This window comes from Podarcis vaucheri, assembly GCF_965113315.1.
Source record: "Podarcis vaucheri genome assembly, chromosome: 10".
NCBI classification, from domain to species: Eukaryota; Metazoa; Chordata; class Lepidosauria; order Squamata; family Lacertidae; genus Podarcis; species Podarcis vaucheri.
Genome location: NC_138748.1, coordinates 50,193,917 through 50,215,662, shown reverse-complemented (window position 1 = coordinate 50,215,662; position 21,746 = coordinate 50,193,917). Strand labels below are relative to the sequence as shown.

Below are 21,746 nucleotides of genomic sequence, written 5' to 3'. Positions count from 1 at the left end.
CTTCATAGATCTGTGATAGAAAAAAATCAGGGCTCCAGCTTTCAGGAATAGCTCTTTAATTCCATGATAAAATTGACTAAGGGACTTGGAGCTTTGGACGGTTTTACACAAAGCATGTTCATCGTTAATCAATGTAGAATTGCATTTGTTAGTTTGCATGGGAGAGTCAGCCAGTGCAAATGGGACTTCCATGCTGAATGACATAAACTTATACATAGTACTTCTAAATGGAAGTTGTGAGATGGAAACTGTACACCTGTTCAACTGAGAGTACTGAGTAATCAGAAGATGGAAGACCTACAGTACAATTCTGTGTAATTCTACTTAGAAACAAATCATATAATGTTCAGTGGGACTTACCGTATTTTTCGCTCTATAATACACACCAGACCATAAGACACACCTAGTTTTTGGAGGAGGAAAACAAGAAAAAAAAAATTCTGAATCTCAGAAGCCAGAAAAACAAGAGGGATCCCTCTTGCTGTTCTGGCTTCTGGGATAGCTGCGCAGCCTGCATTCACTCCATAACACACACACACATTTCCCCTTACTTTTCAGGAGGGAAAAGTGAGTCTTATAGAGCAAAAAATACGGTACCTAAGATTAAGTGTCACATACCAGTATCAATAATCACCAATATCCAGGTTCACTTTTGCTTCTGTGTGGGCTTCAAAAAGTGACAGAGCCTAGGGATTTGTATATGGAGGACCAGAATCAGACTGGGAATTGAGCTAAGAGCTAAAAACGAAGCAGCAATTCATGCCCTATAGTAGGGCTTCGTTCATTGGGACGGGACAGGATAAGTTGGTGGCAAGATCTGGGTAGTTCTTGCCTACCCAGAGTGCTCATATTGTAAAGATAGTTCGTGACACTGAAAAGGCTAGATGCACTTGAATTAGCAGAGTTATACTCTACCTGACCCCCTGTAGAAGAATACCACAGTAAAAGAATGAGTATCAGAAGCTTACTATGTTTGCTAAGAAAAATATGAAACCAGAAATGGAGTAATGTAAGTAGCAGCTGGTTTTATACTTGGTGTCCTTCCCTTATGAATCATAGAATCATAGAGTTGGAAGAGACCACAAGGGCCATCGAGTCCAACCCCCTGCCAAGCAGGAAACACCATCAGAGCACTCCTGGCATATGGTTGTCAAGCCTCTGCTTAAAGACCTCCAAAGAAGGAGACTCCACCACACTCCTTGGCAGCAAATTCCACTGTTGAACTGCTCTTACTGTCAGGAAGTTCTTCCTATGACTCTTCCATTTTCTTCTGGCCATGTAAATACCATGATATACAGCTGTGACTGCCACCCTTTTGGGGCCAATGGGCACACTTGGAATGTTGAAGAGGTGCCATGGGTGCTAGTAGCAAAATGGCTGCTGTTAGCGTGTGTGTGTGTGGTATAAAGCAAAATGGCTGCCATGGGGAAGTGTATGAGAATCTGAGACAGTGAAAACAAGAACTGAGCAGAAACAGCAGTCTCTCATACATAGTTGATTTTTGAGGGAATATTTACTGAGAGCTTGTTGGGGGTGCCATAGGAAGTGCTGGCAGGCATATTGGTGCCCACATGTACTGCGTTGAGGAACCCTGCACTGCAGTAATCAAAATGACTCCTGTTTAACAACAGCTGTAATGCATGAATATTCTCTCTCTCTCTCTGTATATTAGAATGCAGTTACTTAACTCATATTGAACAGTGTTCATATTTATGATAATCCACCTTAAATGCTTTCTCTTTTCCATCCAGAATGTGATTGTTAATGAGTGAAACTGCAGCGTGTGACTCTATAAAAACAGATAAAAAGAGGCCTACCTACTGTTCCCATCTCTGGAGCCTGATGAAACTACAAACAGTAAACACAAGCAGCTCATAATCTTAATCAGTATAGTTGAAGGCACTGATTGCTCATGTGTAAAAGCTCATCAAGCGTAAAGAAACAGAACAGAGAGTTAATAGAAACAGCCTGATGTACAATGCCAACCCCTAGTTATTTCATTCTGCTTCCAGAAGCAACCTGCAAAATTATAGCAGTATGTCTAATTACTGCCTGTCAGAGCAGCAGGCGTCCAACAGGAGAGGAATTAATTGATATTACTCTAAGGGATTTTCCAGACGATGTTTTTTTATTGTGCAATAAATGCACAGTTGTTCAGTTGTGGGGGGATCCAGATGTCTTTCCGCGCGTAGTACGACTTCTGTGGAGAAACGGCATTACCAAACAGTGTGCCTATATTAGGGGGAGAATGGGAAGTCAACCTAAATGCACGCGGAGGGTGGGGTGCTGGAAGAAAAGCTGTAGCTCAGTGGCAGAGCACATGATAAAGTCATCATAAAGTCCCAGGTTAAATCTCTAGCATTTCCAGGCAAGGCTCAGTTTTACACCATGGAGAACTACTGCCAGCCAATGTAGACAAGTGATTAGGAACTTGTGGCCCTTCAAATGTTGCTGAACTACATCTCCCACCAGCCCTGACTGTTGGCCAAGCTGACTGGGGTGGTTAGGAGCTGAAATACCGCAACACATGGAGGACCACAGGTTCCCTGTTGCGTAGGCTATACTCAGCTTGGTGAACCAATGGTATTTTTCTAGGTTCCTCGCTTCATGAGTGTCCCAAACATCTATTGGCTAGTGACATACTGATGACTCTTCCTTCGATGCCACTTTATGAACTAATTTTAAAAGGGGGTAGTTTGGGTTTTTTTAATGGTTTTATGCAGTCTATAATCTGAACCATGGGTAGGCAAACTAAGGCCCGGGGACTGGATCTGGCCCAATCGCCTTCTAAATAAGGGCCCCTGATGGTCTGGGAACCAGTGTGTTTTTACATGAGTAGAATGTGTCCTTTTATTTAAAATGCATCTCTGGGTTATTTGTGGGGCATAGGAATTCATTCATCCCCCCCAAAAATATAGTCTGGCCCCCCACAAGGTCTGAGGGACAGTGGACCAGCCCCCTGCTGAAAAAGTTTGCTGACCTCTTATCTGAGGTCTTATCTGTACAGACATACATTTTGGCAAGGAAACATTCCTGTATCTTTTAGAGAAAATAAATGTGAACCTGTAAGAAATGGCTTCAGTTTGAACCTAAGGACCTTGCCTTCTGGCATAAAGAACCTTCATATGCAACTGTATACAGCATCAAAGTTGTGTACAACATGTAGCTGGGATTCTCCCACACAACCTCCTAAATAACAGTGGATTTAGAATTTGGGATGCTCTGGTTTTGTACAAACTTATTCAGGAAGTGCAATAAAAGGGAATCCAAATATATATTTTTAAAGGAAGATACTATAGTGTCATGGTTTCCATTCATTTTCTGTGGAACCTCTTCAAGCTGAATACTGATTCTTTTTTCTTTCTTTTTGAAAGGTGGGTGTGGAAATGATGGGGCTCAAAACTAGAGCTACCTGGTGGTAGGAAATGGCCACTGACAACAGAATCAACAACGCAAATCCAAGGCCTATTTGTATGTTCAGCTGTAGAATTTACACACACACACACACAGAGAGAGAGAGAGAGAGAGAGAGAGAGAGAGTAGGGTAATTAAGTAAATTGTCAGGACTAGAATTATTCTGAAATAACTGCAGCTCAGCTGTCAAAAGAATAAATTGCGTTCCATACTGCCACTGCACAGTTTGAATGGTACTGGCAGTATTTATGTTGACGATGTTGTTGCTGCTGCTATTGTTGTTAGCTTAAATTTATATCTTTCTCCCGGGTAACAACAATTAAAAAACTAAAGTTTTAAAAGTAGAACAATTTACAGTCAAACACAGTCTAAAACAAGAGGTGACAGCAATTATCAAGATACAGGTATACTCTAACAAAATTACAGCAGAAGCTACCAAAACAGAAGCAGGTATGTCCAACAGAGTATCTCTTATCAGTCTCTACTAAAGTCCTGGCAGAATAAAAATGTTTTGGCATCAAAAAATGGGCAGATGATGCCAGTCATACTTCAGAAAGGAGGGAGTTGCGTTGCTGGGGTGCTGTCATGGGAAAAGCCCCTTTTCAGGTCATCACGCAGCTATTGTTCTTTGACTGCCTTCAAGGGTAGCCCCACATAAAGTGCAGGAAAATGATCTGTTCTGGAGGTTACCGAGGCATGGACAAATGTGGCCAGACATAGGTTTTCTGGGTTTAGTCTTGAACATATAGAACCAGCAGAAAGAAGGATATTCAACTGAACTTTGAACTAAGCCCTTAATTCTATTTCAAAAATTACATGAAGCTTGGTAAATACCAACAAAGCTCTCCCCTGCCATCATTGAATAAACTACTCCTCCTGCCTCAGTTGAGCTCATTTGGAAAAAGTGAATCATAGGCTGAAATGTTCCATTGAAATCAATGGGAGTTAAGAGTGCTAAACTTTGGCCAAGCCATATGATGCACCCTTCTGTTCCAGTTGTGCAGCATATATCTCCTGTGTAACAGAGCCAGTGTGATGTAAACTGTGCTGGACTTCAAATGGGAATCCTTAGGTTTTATCCCCACTCAGTCACAATGCCTAGTTTTGTTGGGGAAATGTGCCATATGTACTACTCTCAGCTCCTAGGATTCGATTGATTTGATTTATTGTATTACTATTCTGCTTTTCACTCACAAGATTTGTAAAGCAGTTTGCAAACAATAAATAACCACAACATAATAGAGTATCACAAATGCAACGTAAATTAAATAGCATAATTAACAAATCATCAGTGAAACAATTGCAAATTGTCAGTAAAACAATTACAGTGGACACTCGGGTTGCGAACGTGATCCGTGCGGGAAGCACGTCTGCAACCCACAGCATCCGCAACCCACAGTGCCGCATCTGCGCACTCGCGGGTTGCGATTCGGTGCTTCGGCACATGCGCTGAAACCCATAAGTAACCCGTTCCGGTACTTCTGGGTTTGGCGCGGTGCGCCACCCGATATCACACAACCCGAAGCGTCTGTACAAGCGAGGTATGCTGTACAATCTGTCAAACACTATTAACAAAAAACAAAAAAAACCCAACCCCCCCTAAAAATAAGCTAAACAGCACAATTACAACAGAAGTCATATAGGATTCACGATACTATAATTTGTTCATAATCTATAAAACAGCGTTAGTGACATTAACAAAATAGCAGCCGGGGGGGGGGGACGGGGACTAAATGCTGCTGAATTCATACACATGCTTCCCTCGCTCCTGTGACTTGGAGGAAGGGCAAAATAAAAATGGAATCGCATCATCATCATCACCACCACCATCCTGTTGTTGTTGTTTAGTCGTTTAGTCGTGTCTGACTCTTCGTGACCCCATGGACCAGAGCACGCCAGGCACTTCTGTCTTCCACTGCCTCCCGCAGTTTAGTCAAACTCATGCTGGTAGTTTCGAGAACACTATCCAACCATCTCGTCCTCTGTCGTCCCCTTCTCCTTGTGCCCTCCATCTTTCCCAACATCAGGGTCTTTTCCAGGGAGTCTTCTCTTCTCATGAGGTGGCCAAAGTATTGGAGTCTCAGCTTCACAATCTGTCCTTCCAGTGAGCACTCAGGGCTGATTTCCTTCAGAATGGAGAGGTTGGATCTTCTTGCAGTCCATGGGACTCTCAAGAGTCTCCTCCAGCACCATAATTCAAAAGCATCAATTCTTCGGCGATCAGCCTTCTTTATGGTCCAGCTTTCACTTCCATACATCACTACTGGGAAAACCATAGCTTTTACTATACGGACCTTTGTTGGCAAGGTTATGTCTCTCCTTTTTAAGACGCTGTCTAGGTTTGCCATCGCCTTCCTCCCAAGAAGCAGGCGTCTTTTAATTTCGTGGCTGCTGTCACCATCTGCAGTGATCATGGAGCCCAAGAAAGTAAAATCTCTCACTGCCTCCATTTCTTCCCCTTCTATTTGCCAGGAGGTGATGGGACCAGTGGCCATGATCTTCGTTTTTTTGATGTTGAGCTTCAGGCCATATTTTGCGCTCTCCTCTTTCACCCTCATTAAAAGGTTCTTTAATTCCTCCTCACTTTCTGCCATCAAGGTTGTGTCATCTGCATATCTGAGGTTGTTGATATTTCTTCCGGCAATCTTAATTCCGGTTTGGGATTCACCCAGCCCAGCCTTTCGCATGATGAATTCTGCATATAAGTTAAATAAGCAGGGAGACAATATACAGCCTTGTCGTACTCCTTTCCCAATTTTGAACCAATCAGTTGTGCCATATCCAGTTCTAACTGTAGCTTCTTGTCCCACATAGAGATTTCTCAGGAGACAGATGAGGTGATCAGGCACTCCCATTTCTTTAAGAACTTGCCATAGTTTGCTGTGGTCGACACAGTCAAAGGCTTTTGCATAGTCAATGAAGCAGAAGTAGATGTCTTTCTGGAACTCTCTAGCTTTCTCCATAATCCAGTGCATGTTTGCAATTTGGTCTCTGGTTCCTCTGCCCTTTCAAAATCCAGCTTGCACTTCTGGGAGTTCTCGGTCCACATACTGCTTAAGCTTGTCTTGTAGAATTTTAAGCATAACCTTGCTAGCGTGTGAAATGAGTGCAATTGTGCGGTAGTTGGAGCATTATTTGGCACTGCCCTTCTTTGGGATTGGGATGTAGACTGATCTTCTCCAATCCTCTGGCCACTGCTGAGTTTTCCAAACTTGCTGGCATATTGAGTGTAGCACCTTAACAGCATCATCTTTTAAAATTTTAAATAGTTCAGCTGGAATACCATCACTTCCACTGGCCTTGTTATTTGCAGTGCTTTCTAAGGCCCGTTTGACTTCACTCTCCAGGATGTCTGGCTCAAGGTCAGCAACCACACTACCTGGGGTATACGAGACATCCATTTCTTTCTGGTATAGTTCCTCTGTGTATTCTTGCCACCTCTTGATGTCTTCTGCTTCTGTTAGGTCCTTACCATTTCTGTCCTTTATTATGGTAATCTTTGTACGAAATGTTCCTTTCATATCTCCAATTTTCTTGAACAGATCTCTGGTTCTTCCCATTCTGTTGTTTTCCTCTATTTCTTTGCATTGCTCGTTTAAGAAGGCCTTCTTGTCTCTCCTTGCTATTTTTTGGAAATCTGCATTCAATTTCCTGTATCTTTCACTATCTCCCTTGCATTTTGCTTGCCTTCTCTCTCCCGCTATTTGTAAGGCCTCATTGGACAGCCACTTTGCTTTCTTGCATTTCTTTTTCACTGGGATGGTTTTCGTTGCTGCCTCCTGTATAATGTTGCGAGCCTCCATCCATAGTTCTTCAGGCACTCTGTCCAGCAAATCTAAATCCTTAAACCTGTTCCTCACTTCCACTGTGTATTCATAAGGGATTTGGTTTAGATTGTATCTTACCGGCCCAGTGGTTTTTCCTACTTTCTTCAGTTTGAGCTTGAATTTTGCTATAAGAAGCTGATGATCTGAGCCACAGTCAGCTCCAGGTCTTGTTTTTGCTGACTGTATAGAGCTTCTCCATCTTTGGCTGCAGAGAATATAATCAATCTGATTTCAATGCTGCCCATCTGGTGATGTCCATGTGTAGAGTCGTCTCCTGTGTTGTTGGAAAAGAGCGTTTGTGATGACCAGCTTGTTCTCTTGACAGAACTCTATTAGCCTTTGCCCTGCTTCGTTTTGATCTCCAAGGCCAAACTTGCCTGTTGTTCCTTTTATCTCTTGATTCCCTACTTTAGCATTCCAGTCCCCTATAATGAGAAGAACATCCTTCTTTGGTGTCACTTCTATAAGGTCTCGTAAGTCTTCATAAAATTGGTCAATTTCAGTTTCTTCAGCACCAGTAATTGGTGCATAAACTTGGATTATCCTATACCAGAGCAAACCAGCCATTCTCCCCACCCCAGGGTGGCTTCCCACTCCTCCAGGGGAAGAGCCATACCTCAGTGGTAGAGCACCTGCTTCCTATGCAGAAGGCCACAGATCCAATCCCTGGAACCTCCAGTGCACCATATCGGAAACCCTGCAGAGCTGCTGCCAATCAATGTAGACAATACTGAGCTGGATGGGCCAATGGTGTGACTGGATATAAGGCAACTTCCTATGTTCCCTATGCAATAAGCCTCCCACCTCATCTTCAGTGCAGCCGCTGTTAATGTAGTGCTTTAAAAATAAATAAATCACTTTTTCATGTCATAGGAGGTGGGGGGAAGCCCTCAGGAGATGCCCCAGTTCAGCATTATTGTCTGTAATGCATGCAGACTGGAGAAGAAAGCCGCAGTCCCTGTGATGATATTTTATTACCTTAGTCACACTACAGTGTCATTAATTATTATTTGTAAATGAAACGGGATATTTTAGACGTTAGGGAAATTAACTGTTTTCCTGTAGCTGTAGACCATGTATCACATACTTGGACACATTGTGAGCTGAGGCAAATTAGTCAAATATGTTTATTTTGTAACTGTCGCAGTGCAAAAGATCAGTTATTCTAGGGGCCAGGTAGCCTTAATAGTGCAATGAGGGTTTCCCCAACTTTGAATGTGGGTGCACGAATCTGTCCACTTTGAGTTTCTCTCCGTTTCCTTTTTCTCTCCCATTCTAAGATTCAGTTCTACACCTTTCAACATCAGTTTGTGATTTATTTTTTAAAGTCCGGTATATTTGAATATTCATTAATATCTGTTGAAATAATGGGTAATACCCAGCAAATTCCACTCAGCGTAGACCCACTGAAATGAATGAGTCTCAATTAGTCATGTCTATTAACCTCAATTAGTCTGCTCTTGAGTGCTCTATCCCCGCTTCAGGAAGAGTATGGAACTAAGCGAAATAAATGGTACGTTGTTTGAGCAAGCTCTGGAATTATTTTTCACATTTTCTTCCACTGGGAAAATCTGTGCCACTTCAGATTATCATGTATCTGAGTGGGGAAACTGGCAGTCTGGAGCAAGGGCTAATGGGATATTATCTTTAGCGCTACTGTAGATAATCCACATGCAGCAGCTACAAATTTCTGAGATGAGCGTCTGAGACTGTGGCCTCTTTTTCTCTGGTGACACACAGCCTCTCTTGCTCTCTGTGGCAAGACTTCCAAGCACCTGACAGATAGCTGTACCACGAGCTTGTCTCAGTTTAGATTAGGGGCAGGTGCTCTGTTCTTTGTCACTTTTGCAACTGCTCAATCTACCCCCCTTTTTTTGGTAGATTGAATAAAATGCATGAAAGATTAGCATTTAGATTGTCCTTTAAATTGCATTTAATATGCATCATATGCATTCCTCCCCCTTTGTAAGCTTTTTCAGTGTATTTCACCAAAAAAATGTGCATTTTCTTTGAACTGACCCTTCATTGCAAAATGATCTGATTGATAGTTGTGTTCCAATTCACATGTAAATCTGGAGTGTTGAATTAGGTCAGAACCAAACGAATTTCTCCTCCATCCCTCGTTCAGATTGTCATGTGTGGAGTTCCGTGTGCAGTTGTGTATGTCTTTGTTTCTCACAACCTGACTATATGTTATGTTGCACAAGCAGAGAGCCAAAGAGCTTCTTTTGAACAGAACACCAGAGGTACTTTGCCACGATTTTTTATTTTGGTCAAGGAAGGGTTGTTAAGTGATGACTACACCCCTAGGTTCCGTTAGTCAAAATCCAAAATGTTGCATTTCCAGTCCTTTTTAACAGTCTGGATATGTTTAATGTGCAACTTCTAATGTCAAGTCCTGACCTTTAAAGTCTGACAAAGCAACTAGGCATCTTCTGCACAACCGTAATCATTGAGTAATAGAGGCAGCTAAGGATCTGGGCAGAGTTTCTTTTTGGACATCGACATCAGTTCAATACACAACCTTTGGAAACTTTTAAAAATGCCCCTGCTGAGGAAATGTGACTGTGGACATTAATTGCTATCCCTGGTGTTGTTCGTCTCTCTATCTTTCTCCAAGGATCAAATTAGTGAAGAGGAAAGGATTGATTTGATACTAAGAAAACTGTGTTGTTGCTAGCTGTGCCTGCTGAGTTTTCCGGGTCTTGCTGTGTGGCAATCACGACCCATTAGCTTTTACAAAAGGCTTGTTCCCAGTTGAACTGAAAGCTTAGTTTGTTGAGACTTTTGGGAGTCTTGCCTGAGGATTTCCTTGAGGGCTACACTACAATGCAATCATGTATAATTTGGTGTGTGTGTTAGCAAAAAATAGCTACTGGGAATTGCAGTTTTGGGGATGGATGGGAAGGGAGTGCTTAGCCTTAGATTGTTTCTCTCCCTGCTGCAAGGGTAAAAGTAGTTGATGCAGATATCTTGAGGTTAATCTTGCCCTGCCACCCCCCTCTCAAGACTGCAGCACCTTGCAGCTCCTTATTATTTCTCTTTTTAAAATATGACACAACCTGTAGAACAGGTGTGTCCAACTTTCAAGAGACTGAGATCTGCTCTGACTATAAAAAAACTGGCAGTGATCTACAAAAGTTGTTGAACTTTTTTGTGGCGGGTCCAATGATCTACTGCGATCTACCACGGACACCCCACAATCTACCAGTAGATGATGATCTACCTGTTGGACATCCCTACCATAGACTAAAGGTTAACATCCTAAAGGTAAAGGTAAAGGGACCCCTGACCATTAGGTCCAGTCATGACCGATTCTGGGGTTGCGGCGCTCATCTCGCTTTATTGGCCGAGGGAGCCGGTGTACAACTTCCGTGTCATGTGGCCAGCATGACTAAGCCGCTTCTGGTGAACCAGAGCAACGCACGGAAATGCCGTTTACCTTCCCACTGGAGCGGTACCTATTTATCTACTTGTGTTAAGTTGTGGGTGAACATATCAGACGACACAGCAATTCTGCAAACAGCTCCTGTTTATTCAGAGGCCAGAACAGAACTGAACTGCAGGGTTCAGCCAGCCTGCTTATATAGAGCTCCACTAGAAAGTAACTGTAACAACTTTCTATAACTATCCAATCACATTACTTTCGATCCCTTTCGATCCCTTATTTGCATATGTGGACCTGAACTATCTACAGTATCCCCCTGCTGGCCCAGGGTGAGAACTTCAGTACATAACACCTTGCACTTTGAGGTGCTTTCGAACTGCTAGGTTGGCAGGAGCAGGGACCCAGCAATGGGAGCTCACCCTGTCGCGGGGATTCGAACTGCCAACCTTCTGATTGGCAAGTCCTAGGCTCTGTGGTTTAACCCACAGCACCACCCGCATCCCTGTTAACATCCTAATGGCGTGCAATTGCCTTTAAAGTGAGGTTTGGCCCAGAGATGCAAGGAAGTAATGGCTGCCAGCTTGGGTGGCTATAAAAGAGGATTGGACAAATTCATTTTGTAAGTAAGGCTGTGGGGAAAAAGCCCAAGGTGCCCACCATTTCTCTAAGTGAGATTGATTTCTGGCCAGTCGCTGGTGCCAGGTCTGCTCTACCTCAAGGAAGCTCATGAGAATCAGTTGTGCCAGCAGAATCTCAGTGATATAATTCTGATGCCAGAATAAATTCCTCTTCTCCCCCTGTCCTAGTCCCGTACCTTGAGGATTCCCACCAAACCACAGCTGGCACTTCTATAATATACCAAAAGCCAGCTTTGCATTTCTGCAGCCTGGAAAAACTCAGAGAAGGGTGTTCCTAATTTTCCACTCTTAAATCACATCTGCTCAGTGTTCAGACCACAAAGTACTAAAAGTATATTGTGGAACATGAAGCAAAACATCGCACACAAATTAAAGACCCCCTTTCTTACCCACCCACCCCTCTCGAGAAAATCACATTTCTCTTCCAAATGAAACTGTTATCAAAGCCATTGCTTAGCCATCCTAGCAGCAGATTTGGAAAAGGTTGAAGCCTAATGCTAAGCTGGTATCCAAAAGTAGACTCAGCTGGGGTAGGGCAGAGGCCTGCAACCTGATTGGTCCTAGGCATATTTCCTTGGAAACAATTCAAGGGACTTATTTCTGAATTAGAGGGATGCGGGTGGCGCTGTGGGTAAAACCTCAGTGCCTAGGATTTGCTGATCGTAAGATTGGCGGTTCAAATCCCCGCGGCGGGGTGAGCTCCCATCGTTCGGTCCCAGCTCCTGCCTACCTAGCAGTTCGAAAGCACCCCTAAGTGCAAGTAGATAAACAGGTACCGCTTACTAGCGGGAAGGTAAACGGCATTTCCGTGTGCTGCGCTGGTGCTGGCTCGCCAGTTGCAGCTTCGTCATGCCGGCCACGTGACCTGGAAGTGTCTTCGGACGGCGCCGGCTCCCGATCTCTTGAGCGAGATGAGCGCGCAACCCTAGAGTCGGTCACGACTGGCCCGTACGGGCAGGAGTACCTTTACCTTTATTTCTGAATTAACTGAGTTTGTAAGGATGTGAATTGTCATCTTGGCCACTTGATAGTCTTTGGCAAGCACTGGCTCCTTAACCTCACCCCTGCTCCCTTCATTTGCAACATGGAGGCAAGATTTGCCTACCCTCCACGGTTGTTGTGAGGCTGATGAAGATGGAATGTGTTATAGGCTTTACATAGCATTCTTTCTATTTCTGGTGTTTGGATTCTGAGTGCTATTACTTTTCTTAGCCAAGATTGCGCTGTTTGCTCACTAAAGGGAAGAATGTGGAGGCTTTGGGGAAATTGCAAGTGTACCAAAAGTCTATGGGACGGGAAGGAAAATATAATGAATGGTTGAATGGCCATGGAGAGCTGACTGACAGTTGGGTGCTACACCCACACCTACCACAAAACCCTGGGGAAATGGAATGGAGTAACTGGAATCCTGAATGGGGAGCACTCCATTTTGTTGCAGCTCCCACTAGTATTATCCAAGTGCTAAGCTACTATTGTGAATAATGCAAATGCTAACAAAGTAATAATATTTCCCCATCCTTCCTGTAAATGTGTTATTCTCCTGTGATCAGCCATAAGGGGACTAGTAAAAGGAAGTAATTATTAATTCAATTAGAGGATGAAGGGCAAAACGTACAGTCTGCCATTGGGAGATGACAGCGACAGATGAAGAATGGGCTGAGGGACGTGCATAGTGGGGAGACGAAGAAACTTCCCTGTCTCTTCTGTCCAAGCTGACCTTAGCCTTTGCCACAAATGTGCTTTTGCTTATGAAACATCCCTTCAGAGAGGCTTCTATTTAGATAGCAATATATTTTGGGATCAGAACCTTGATGTCAGTGTGGAGGTTAGGATGCCAGAACAGACATACAGTGGGAGCTTTCAGGTCATTTGAATGCATTAAGTATTTACAATTGGCTGAGTAGCTGGAGAAAAGAGACGTTGCCTCAAGGGCCCATTGGAAGCTGAAATCCTTGGAGCAACATCTCCAGAGCATAACGGTCTTTCTAAATGTAAATGGAACGGAGGTCCCCCAGGGTGAAGGTCATAGCATTAGGACAAATGTTGCTTGGCTTTCTGCAGTTTGCGCTGCCTGAATTTTAAAAGCAGTATTTAAAATAGTGCAATTCTGAGCAGCTCCTAGGTGCCACATAACGTTATTTTTGTAGTTGTCAACGTTAGAAATGATGAAAACATGCATACTCAAGTACTGGTGCTTTTTTTAAAAAAACACAACAGTCTACTACCATCTTGTTATCCAGATAAAAGGAACAGACCTTAAATAGCTAATATTAAGTGTGGTCAGATCTGTTTTTGCTATCAAAATGCTCATCTTGTGATTGTCAAAGCGCCAGTCTAAATGCTGCAGGATAAAATAGAAGAAAGCTGTAGCTGTGAGCTGTCCGTGTTATAAGAAATATCCTTTGCCCTGGTCAATTTCACCCATGCGAGCTACATATCCCCCCCCCAATTGGCCATTTTAACTATGTTGGAAAATCCAAAATACATAAATGATCAAGATGCACAGGAAATAATGAGAAACCTCTTTTAATGTGGTTTCACTAAAACAAGTCCTGTTCCAGTAATCTTGCTGAACCGAGAACAGAAAGCTGGCATTGGCCTCTTATCTAGTCTTGCCTGCTCTGACTGGCAAGAGCTCTCCAAAGTTTAAGAGGCAGATGTCAGGGACTCTGAACTAGGGATGGGGGGGGGAGAGAGTATGAGTTAGCGTTGAAAGGAGAACATACCAAATTTGCACTTTCCAAAATGCTATGTGAATGGAAACAGCCAGCCTCCAAAATTCGCACTTCTCCGAATTTTGCAGTGCAGCTCTCCAACCAAGTCATGTGCCCAACAGCGCAAAGACTAGAGGAAAGGGTGCATGTAAATGCATTTAACAATGAAAATAACATACAAAATGCACTATAGTAGCAAAAATTGCTTTGCAAAAAATGTGCATATTGGGAGAAATTCATGCTGAAAAGCTGGTTTTTAATTGCAGACTGGATGTGGGGAAATGAATGTCAGGTCAGAAACTGAGAAACAGAGATTGAAACTGACATCTGTTCTGAGCTTAACCCATATGCCCAACAAAGTCCCTGGGTTGTGCCACCAACCCTCTGAAGCATGGCTCCTTTTTTTCCTTTGGCTAGGCCAGGGGTCAGCAAAACTTTTCAGCAGGGGGCTGGTCCACTGTCCCTCAGACCTTGTGGGGGATGACAACTATATTTTGGGGGAAAAAATAAAGAACAAATCCCTATGCCCCACAAATAACCCAGAGATGCATTTAAAATAAAAGGGCACATTCTACTCATGTAGAAACACGCTGATTCCCGGACCGTCCACAGGCTGGATTTAGAAGGCGATTGGGCTGGATCCGACCTCCGTGCCTTAGTTTGCCTACCCATGGGCTAGACAGTGTGTTTCCAGCCCTATGGTGAATAATAATCTTTGGGTTTCCTTAATTCACAGAGTTTTTGGCTTCCTTTGGTAGGCTGTAGTCTATCGTAGGCATTTTGGGGGGGGGGAAACATGGCAGAGTGTAATGATCTTGAAACAAAGTGTAAATGATCTTGAAAGAAAATACATGGGGCAAAAGAATGAACCTTTAATCTGTTTCAATAAATAATTGATTCTTGCTCTTCCTGCCGTTATCAGTGTAATTAAATCTGTGAACCAAGGTATCTCTTCTTGGGATATTGACTCTTTCTAAATAGCGGCTGCTCAAATATTTCCATTTGCCAGCGCTGTGCTTTTAAAATAAGATGCTGGTACATCCCAATTAATAAGGCATTCTGAAATGTTATACACTTCCGAGCGAAAGTTTAAAAGTAACCCGAGGGAAAGTTAACCAGCTCTTGTGGATTGGATTGGTGGGGACCATGTATCTTTTCTGAACAATTTTCGATATATGCTCTGGTTGCTTTAATGTGTACATTTGGGTCCCTGCAGGGCATGGCGTATGGTACTGTATTTACACCAGTCAGTATGCAAGCAAAACAACTGAAGGCGTGTGGCATTTCTGAGGGATTAATGACTGCCTTAGAGGAATAAATTGCTCAAAGCCATTAACCCTGGGAAGTCCTTTAATCCCCAGAACATGGCCTGTGCCTTAGTCGTCATGGCTGCTATTTTGAGAAAGAGATCCCCCCCCTTTAAAATAAATAACTGAAGGGAAACAGCATGGTTGTGACCTCATTTGGGAGAGCTCAAGAGTGCTTTATAAGCCTTCTCAATGCTGGGATGTAAGGATTTCTGAATGGCACATCCGACTTGGTAGTGATGCCAATTTTGTCATGTTTCACTCAAAACGGTGGTCTCTTTGATACAGTGGTACCTCTGGTTAAGAACTTAATTCATTGCGGAGGTCTTTTCTTAACCTGAAACTGTTCTTAACCTGAAGTACCACTTTAGCTAATGGGACCTCCTGCTGCCGTTGCGCTGCCGCCATGCAATTTCTGTTCTCATCCTGAGGTAAAGTTCTTAACCCGAGGTACTACTTCCGGGTTAGCAGAGTCTGTCACCTGAAGCGTTTGTAACCTGAGGTACCACTGTATTCTTGTTTTTGTCAGCACTGAATAGTGGGTTCTCAACATTGCCACTTCTGTATCCTCTGAGATGCAACATTCCCAAGACATATATTAGGATGCCATTTTTTTGTTTTTCTCAGTTTCTCTGTTTTCCAATCTTAAATTCCGCTCTCCACATTTCCACACTAGTTAGCATTTTTTTTTTTTTAAAAAAGCCCTCATGAAAATTCACCAGCATTTAAGTGATGATTTCTCCCAATATACATTTTTCTCTTCGAAAATTTTCCTAAGGTTCCAATTCTTGCAAAGCGGTTTTCCTAGATATAATACATCTGTATGTTATTTTCACTCATATATGCACTTTAATGCACACTTTACCCTAGTATATGCATTTTTGTACACATTAATTCTCAGAGAAGTGTGAATTCTGAAGGATGGCTGCGTTTCAGTTTTTATAGTGTTCCAGAAAGTGTAAATTAGGTAAGTTCACCTTTAAATGCAAACTGAATCAAGTCCCTCTGTGCCTTAACTCTCCCTCTCATCAAATCCCTCTCAAGAAATGAAGAGTATTTTTTTTTAGTGATAAATAGCAGTGGGAATGTTTCTGACTCTGCTGGATAGATCTTTGCTGATAGCACCAAGGTTGCAGGTTCGATTCCCATAAAGGACAGCTACCTATTCCTGCATTGCAAGGGACTAGATGAACCTCAGGGTCCCTCCAAACTCTATAATGCTATGAAACATTGAACTGTTGGTGTGCTTAGAAAGAGTATATTTTTAGATGCCAGGAGGCAAAACCCCCCCAATTAATCAGGCCTCTAGCGTTTAACTTTCTATGACCTTTCTGCATAGGTGGGATGTTTTAATGATTTTTTAAAAAATAGAATTGGCTTATATATATTTTTATTGCTGGTTTTAATGTGTTATTGTTATCACTTAAAATATTGTAGGTCTCCTTGAGTTGCCATGGCAAAAAGAGACTAGAAAATTTAATAGGAAATGATAATGATAATAATAGTAATAATATACTTTCTGTCTGAGTTCTTCAACTGTTCCAGCAGAACGTTTCTGCAACTTCTATTACTAAATGTCATTTTTTATTGCATAATAATGTCCTCCCTGCTTCTGTTTCAAAAGCAGAGAATAATTTCAAGTGGGTCTCAACTCTTTCCTGGGTTTCTTGTGGGTGTGAGCAATTTTTTCATTGGCTTGTCGGTCCTTTTTATATCCCCCACCACTTACCAGTAAATATTTTCATTTCTTGATAATCTTAGGATGTTTTCAGACACAGTGCTGTATTCTGTAGGGGATGGCTATCCTGTTGCCATCCATATGTTTCTGGACACCGGCAGCCCCAGGCAGCCTGGGGCCGGGGATGACAGGAGTTGTAGTTCAACAATATCTGGAGAGCTGCAGCTTCCCTATCCCTGTGTTGGAGCAACTTCTGCTACCACCCATACTTAGCCTGTTAAACTGTGGGATGTGTGGATTCGTGCCCTGAATGTGGTGCATGCTCTGATTTAGGTCACCTGCTAAACAATATTCATGGACTACCTGAGGGAGGAAAGCAAGGGAAAGATGGATTGCATGGATTGTGAATGAGCAAGGAAAGAAAGCAAGTGATTGGAAGCACCTCCTTTGAATTATTCCTCTTCCCTACCAGTGTTGTTGCCTGGAGTGATATTGAAAAGGCTCTTTGCCTCCTCACACTCTAAAATCCTATCTAGTCTCACATCTTTAATATTAGCAGTATGTATGTACTGAGGCCACGAATAGCCGTCTACTTTATTTCAGACTTCAGAAATTCTATTGCATATGTAACGATGATGTGTTGCTGCCCAGTGACATTCCAAGTATGATGAAGTACGTCAATGGACTGGCTTGTTTTTCTTACAGAAATGACCAAGGAAGAGGGTGGGGCAGGAAATGAGTGGAACCTCCACCCAGGGTTCTGACTATCTGTCTGTGTGTGAATAATCTGGATATTCCTCAGGGATGTTTGTCATCTCTGCTATGAATCAAATGACCAGTCAGTTAAAATAATTTAGAAAAGTCCTGTACAATTTCCAGAGAGGTAGCTGCGGTGGTATGTTCAGCAAAAGCAACATAAAGTGTTGTGGCACTTAAAAGACTAACCTTTTTTTTTAATTTTGGCTGGGAGTGGGGGGAATTGGATTCAGTTTGCATTAAAAGGTCAAACTACCTGATTTGCTTTCCTAAACAAATGTGAAGCGGAACATGGCCATCCTTCAAAATTTGCACTTCTCCAGCCAGGTAATGTGTATAAAAATGCGTAGGCTAGGGTAAAGTGTGCATATACATCTGCATGCATTAGTGAAAATAACATACAAAATGCAGTATAATAGGGAAAACTTAATTCTTAGGGAAAACTGTTTGGTTTAAAATGTATATATTAGGCAAAATTCCATACGAACATGTGCATTAGATGAAATTCACACTAAAATCCTGTTGAGCTTTCACAAAAGGTTGAATTTGCAACTTTTTTTTTTTTTTAAATGGCAAACTGATGTGGAGAACTGAACTTAAGATGTGAAAAATGAGAAACCAAAATTGGCCGATTCTCTCTAATAATAGCACAAGTGTTGTTGGGAAAGGGCGATTCATCAGAAACATGAAGTGTAATCCTAATTTGCAGGGTATGCTAATTTGCACATGGTTGTAATGTGTAACATCTCAGTTAGAGCTAGTTACTTATATTTAATTCATAGCATTTATATACTGCTTTACACCATAGCTAGAATGTGTGCAAAATAAGTATGTGCCACTTAACGGCAATCTGGAATGTGTTTTCGTTTTCTTCTGAAGTGGAAGCAACTTGTGTCTGTCACAGCTGTTGTAGAAGAATAGAATGATATGTGAGTATCACGCAAATAATATGCCCTTAAATATTTGACACAGGAAATAGTTTTCTTCTGCTTCTTCATACGGGGTGAGCATTTCATTCTAGAACTTACACTTTCAAAGTGGGCTTATATTAGATGTTTTGAGTTGGAATGCTCTGATTCTGAAGAATCAGATTAATAGATTCGGATGCTCAAACATCCCGTTTTGTATTATTTTATTTAAACAATTTATGTAACACTTAACTGCAATAGTGAACTGAACAAGAAATACAATACTGAAAAAGTAAAAATGGATAAAAATGATAAAATCTAACTTTAGTTAAAATGCCTGCTGGGAATAATAATGCTGCTGTTGCTGCTGCTGATGATGATGGGCTTCAGTAGACCCTGGAAGTTCAACAGGAAGTCTGACCTCAACTGGAAGGAAGTTCCATAAAGCTGGGCCCACAGTACTGAGCTAACACTAACAGTGACTCCAGCAAAGAGCTCAGTAATCAGTAATATAAGGAATTAGGTGGTCCTTGAGGTGTCCTGGACCCAAGTTATTAAATGCCTTGTAAATTAATACAAGAACCTTTTGTCAGAGGAAGCCCATTTCCTGTGGTGGACAAGAAGATAACCTCCCTATCAAAAAGGAAGTCACAAAAACAGCCCCACACCAGTCTTGTAGTTTTAAGGCTGGCGGGTTGGCTAGTTCCAGCAATCCAGCTATGACCTGGAGAAACATTTAGTTTTCAACAAAGGGCAACCATCTCTACTTAAGCTGAAGTGGCCCATCATTAATTTATTCATTGAGTACCAAGTGCCAGGCCATTAATCGAGATGAACTAAAATGACACTAATGTGAATGTAATGGGACTCTCAGAATTTCCTAATTAATTTATGCTGTACTATTTGAAAGGGGTTAAGGAAGCTCTCATCATGTGTTCTGATGTGCTATTAAACAAAATGTAAAAACGTGTGGGGTTTTTTTTGGGGGGGGGTCTTCATTGAAGAGCCTACAGAGCAGAGACAAGTGGCAACAGTTATCTAGTTTTTCATGCACCTGCCAACATGAGAAGCAAGAAACAGCCAGTGGCGTAGCGTGGGTTGTCAGCACCTGGGGCAAGGCAAGTAATTTGCACCCCCTAACCCGTGGAGAGAGTGAGTGAGTCAGGTAGGGGCAGAGAGCTGCGAGTGCGAGCGCGCCCCCCAGATGTTGTGCCCGGTGTGGCTGGCCCCCCCTGCACCCCCCACGCTACGCCACTGGAAACAGCACACAACCCTGGTGGAATTTCCCATGTTTTAGTGGCTGCAGTGGATCTGTCTGTACTGTGGATCAGTCTATAGGGCTAAAAGATAAACACTTAGGCTGTAGGACACTTAGGTTGTAGGACAATGTAACCAGAAGTGTATGAGGAGCATCAAAACACACTGAGGAATGGCAATGACACCTTACACATTGCATTGGGAGAATATAGGTTCCTTTTCCTTCTTATTACAGAAGGACATGCCAGTTTTGATTCTGTTCATTTTTCCAATCTTAAATTCAGTTCACCACATTTTGCAGCAATTTGCAATTTTTTATCCTTATGAAAATTCACCAGCATTTTATAGTGTGAATTTCTCCTAATAAACACATTTTTATATGCAGTTTTGAGTCATGTACACATTTTTGCAAGCAATTAACCTTAATATGCATTTTTGTATAATATTTTCATGAATATCTTTTTACGGATATTTTTATTCACACAAATGCATGCATTATTTGTACACCTTTTTTGGTTGGTGAACTGTATCGCAAAAATGTGCAAATTTTGATTCTTCTAGCTGTGTTTTGGTTTGCATATTGTTTTGGAAAGGGCTTTTAAAGATTCGGCTTTAAATGTGGACTAAATTGAATTTCTCCTCCACTTTGTCCGATTTAAATCACTTGCCACCGCAAGCATTCCACAGCCTCACTGTTTAGTGCCAGGAATACCCTGCTCCAGAGCTACGACACCAGCTCATCCTCTTCTGACAAAGAGGGAACTGGGGCTCTTTTACATGACCAGTATGGGGAGGGCCTTAGCTCAGTGGTACAGCACATTTCTTGTACGTGGAAGATCCTGGGTTCAAGCCCTGGCAATTCCACCATCCCAACACCAACGTCCTTGCTATATTATGGACTGTGGTGGGGCAGCAACAACGTTGGGGCTGCACAAATGCCCCAGTGGGACTGCCGCTGCTACAGACTTGGCACTCCTGATGGTGCACCCATGCTGCCCTGACCTTTCCACAGTCCAGCCCTCTCCAGTAAATCAGCAGCAATGCTGGTGTCAGGAGGGTGGCGCCACCCCACCCCACGTATCACTGCTGGATAAATCCACATTTGCTGGTGATACGGAGGTCTCCCCTCTCTATGTCACAATGCCACCACCTCAAGGATCTTCCTACATTACAAAGTATGTCTTCCAGAAGGGCTAGAATGTTCACCTAGTTCCCTGGACAGCAAGCCTTGGAGAAAAGGAGGTGGGATAATCAAAGGAAGAAATAAGCAAACAGAAAGAGGCCTCTGGAAGCCATATTATTGGCTGTTGCTAATGGTGTACAAATCTAGCTTTTTAGTACTGAAGCTCTTTTCCCTGAGTCTATGAGCCGAAAAGCCTATAGCTATCTCCACAACTCAGGAGCACAAAATACAGGACTGAATAAAAAACCAGTGATAATTCATCCTTTTAACTTGGCTCCAATAGTATTACTACTCCTGTGTGTGTTTGTTTTCGCTTTGCTCATTAACTTTGAGTGTGTTGACAGGCTCTGAGCATAGCAGGGGATTCACAAGAACCATTATTGGAAATGAACACATTTGTCTTCTGAGGTATAGATTACAAGAAGAAAAGCAAAACTGAGTTGCTTAGTTTTTTGTTTTTTAACCATTCATCATTTTTCATAACTGACTTAAAAATAAACATTTATTATATATGGACATCCTCCCAGGAGGCTCACAATCAAAGGACTGATCACATCTACTGCAACAGCTTCAGCAGTTTTATAGCATCAGGTGCTACCAGAACATTTGTTGATGGTGTCCTTGTCGTTACCTAGACAAAAAAGATTTTACACAAAAGATCAAAGTAGCTGGAGTA

At 42.4% G+C, this 21,746-nt stretch overlaps 1 protein-coding gene and 1 long non-coding RNA gene across 10 annotated transcripts in view; one reads left to right on the top strand and one right to left on the bottom strand.

Annotated features, from left to right (window-relative positions):
• CHST11 (carbohydrate sulfotransferase 11) overlaps positions 1–21,746 on the top strand; it is a 223,360-nt gene that overhangs the window by 108,738 nt on the left and 92,876 nt on the right. The window lies entirely within an intron of this gene.
• The window catches only part of LOC309542126, a 32,513-nt gene that overhangs the window by 9,184 nt on the left and 1,583 nt on the right, over positions 1–21,746 (bottom strand). The window contains exon 2 of the long non-coding RNA XR_014224105.1: positions 13,994–14,111. This is a non-coding gene — a long non-coding RNA (uncharacterized lncRNA). The remainder of the gene's footprint in view (positions 1–13,993; positions 14,112–21,746) is intronic.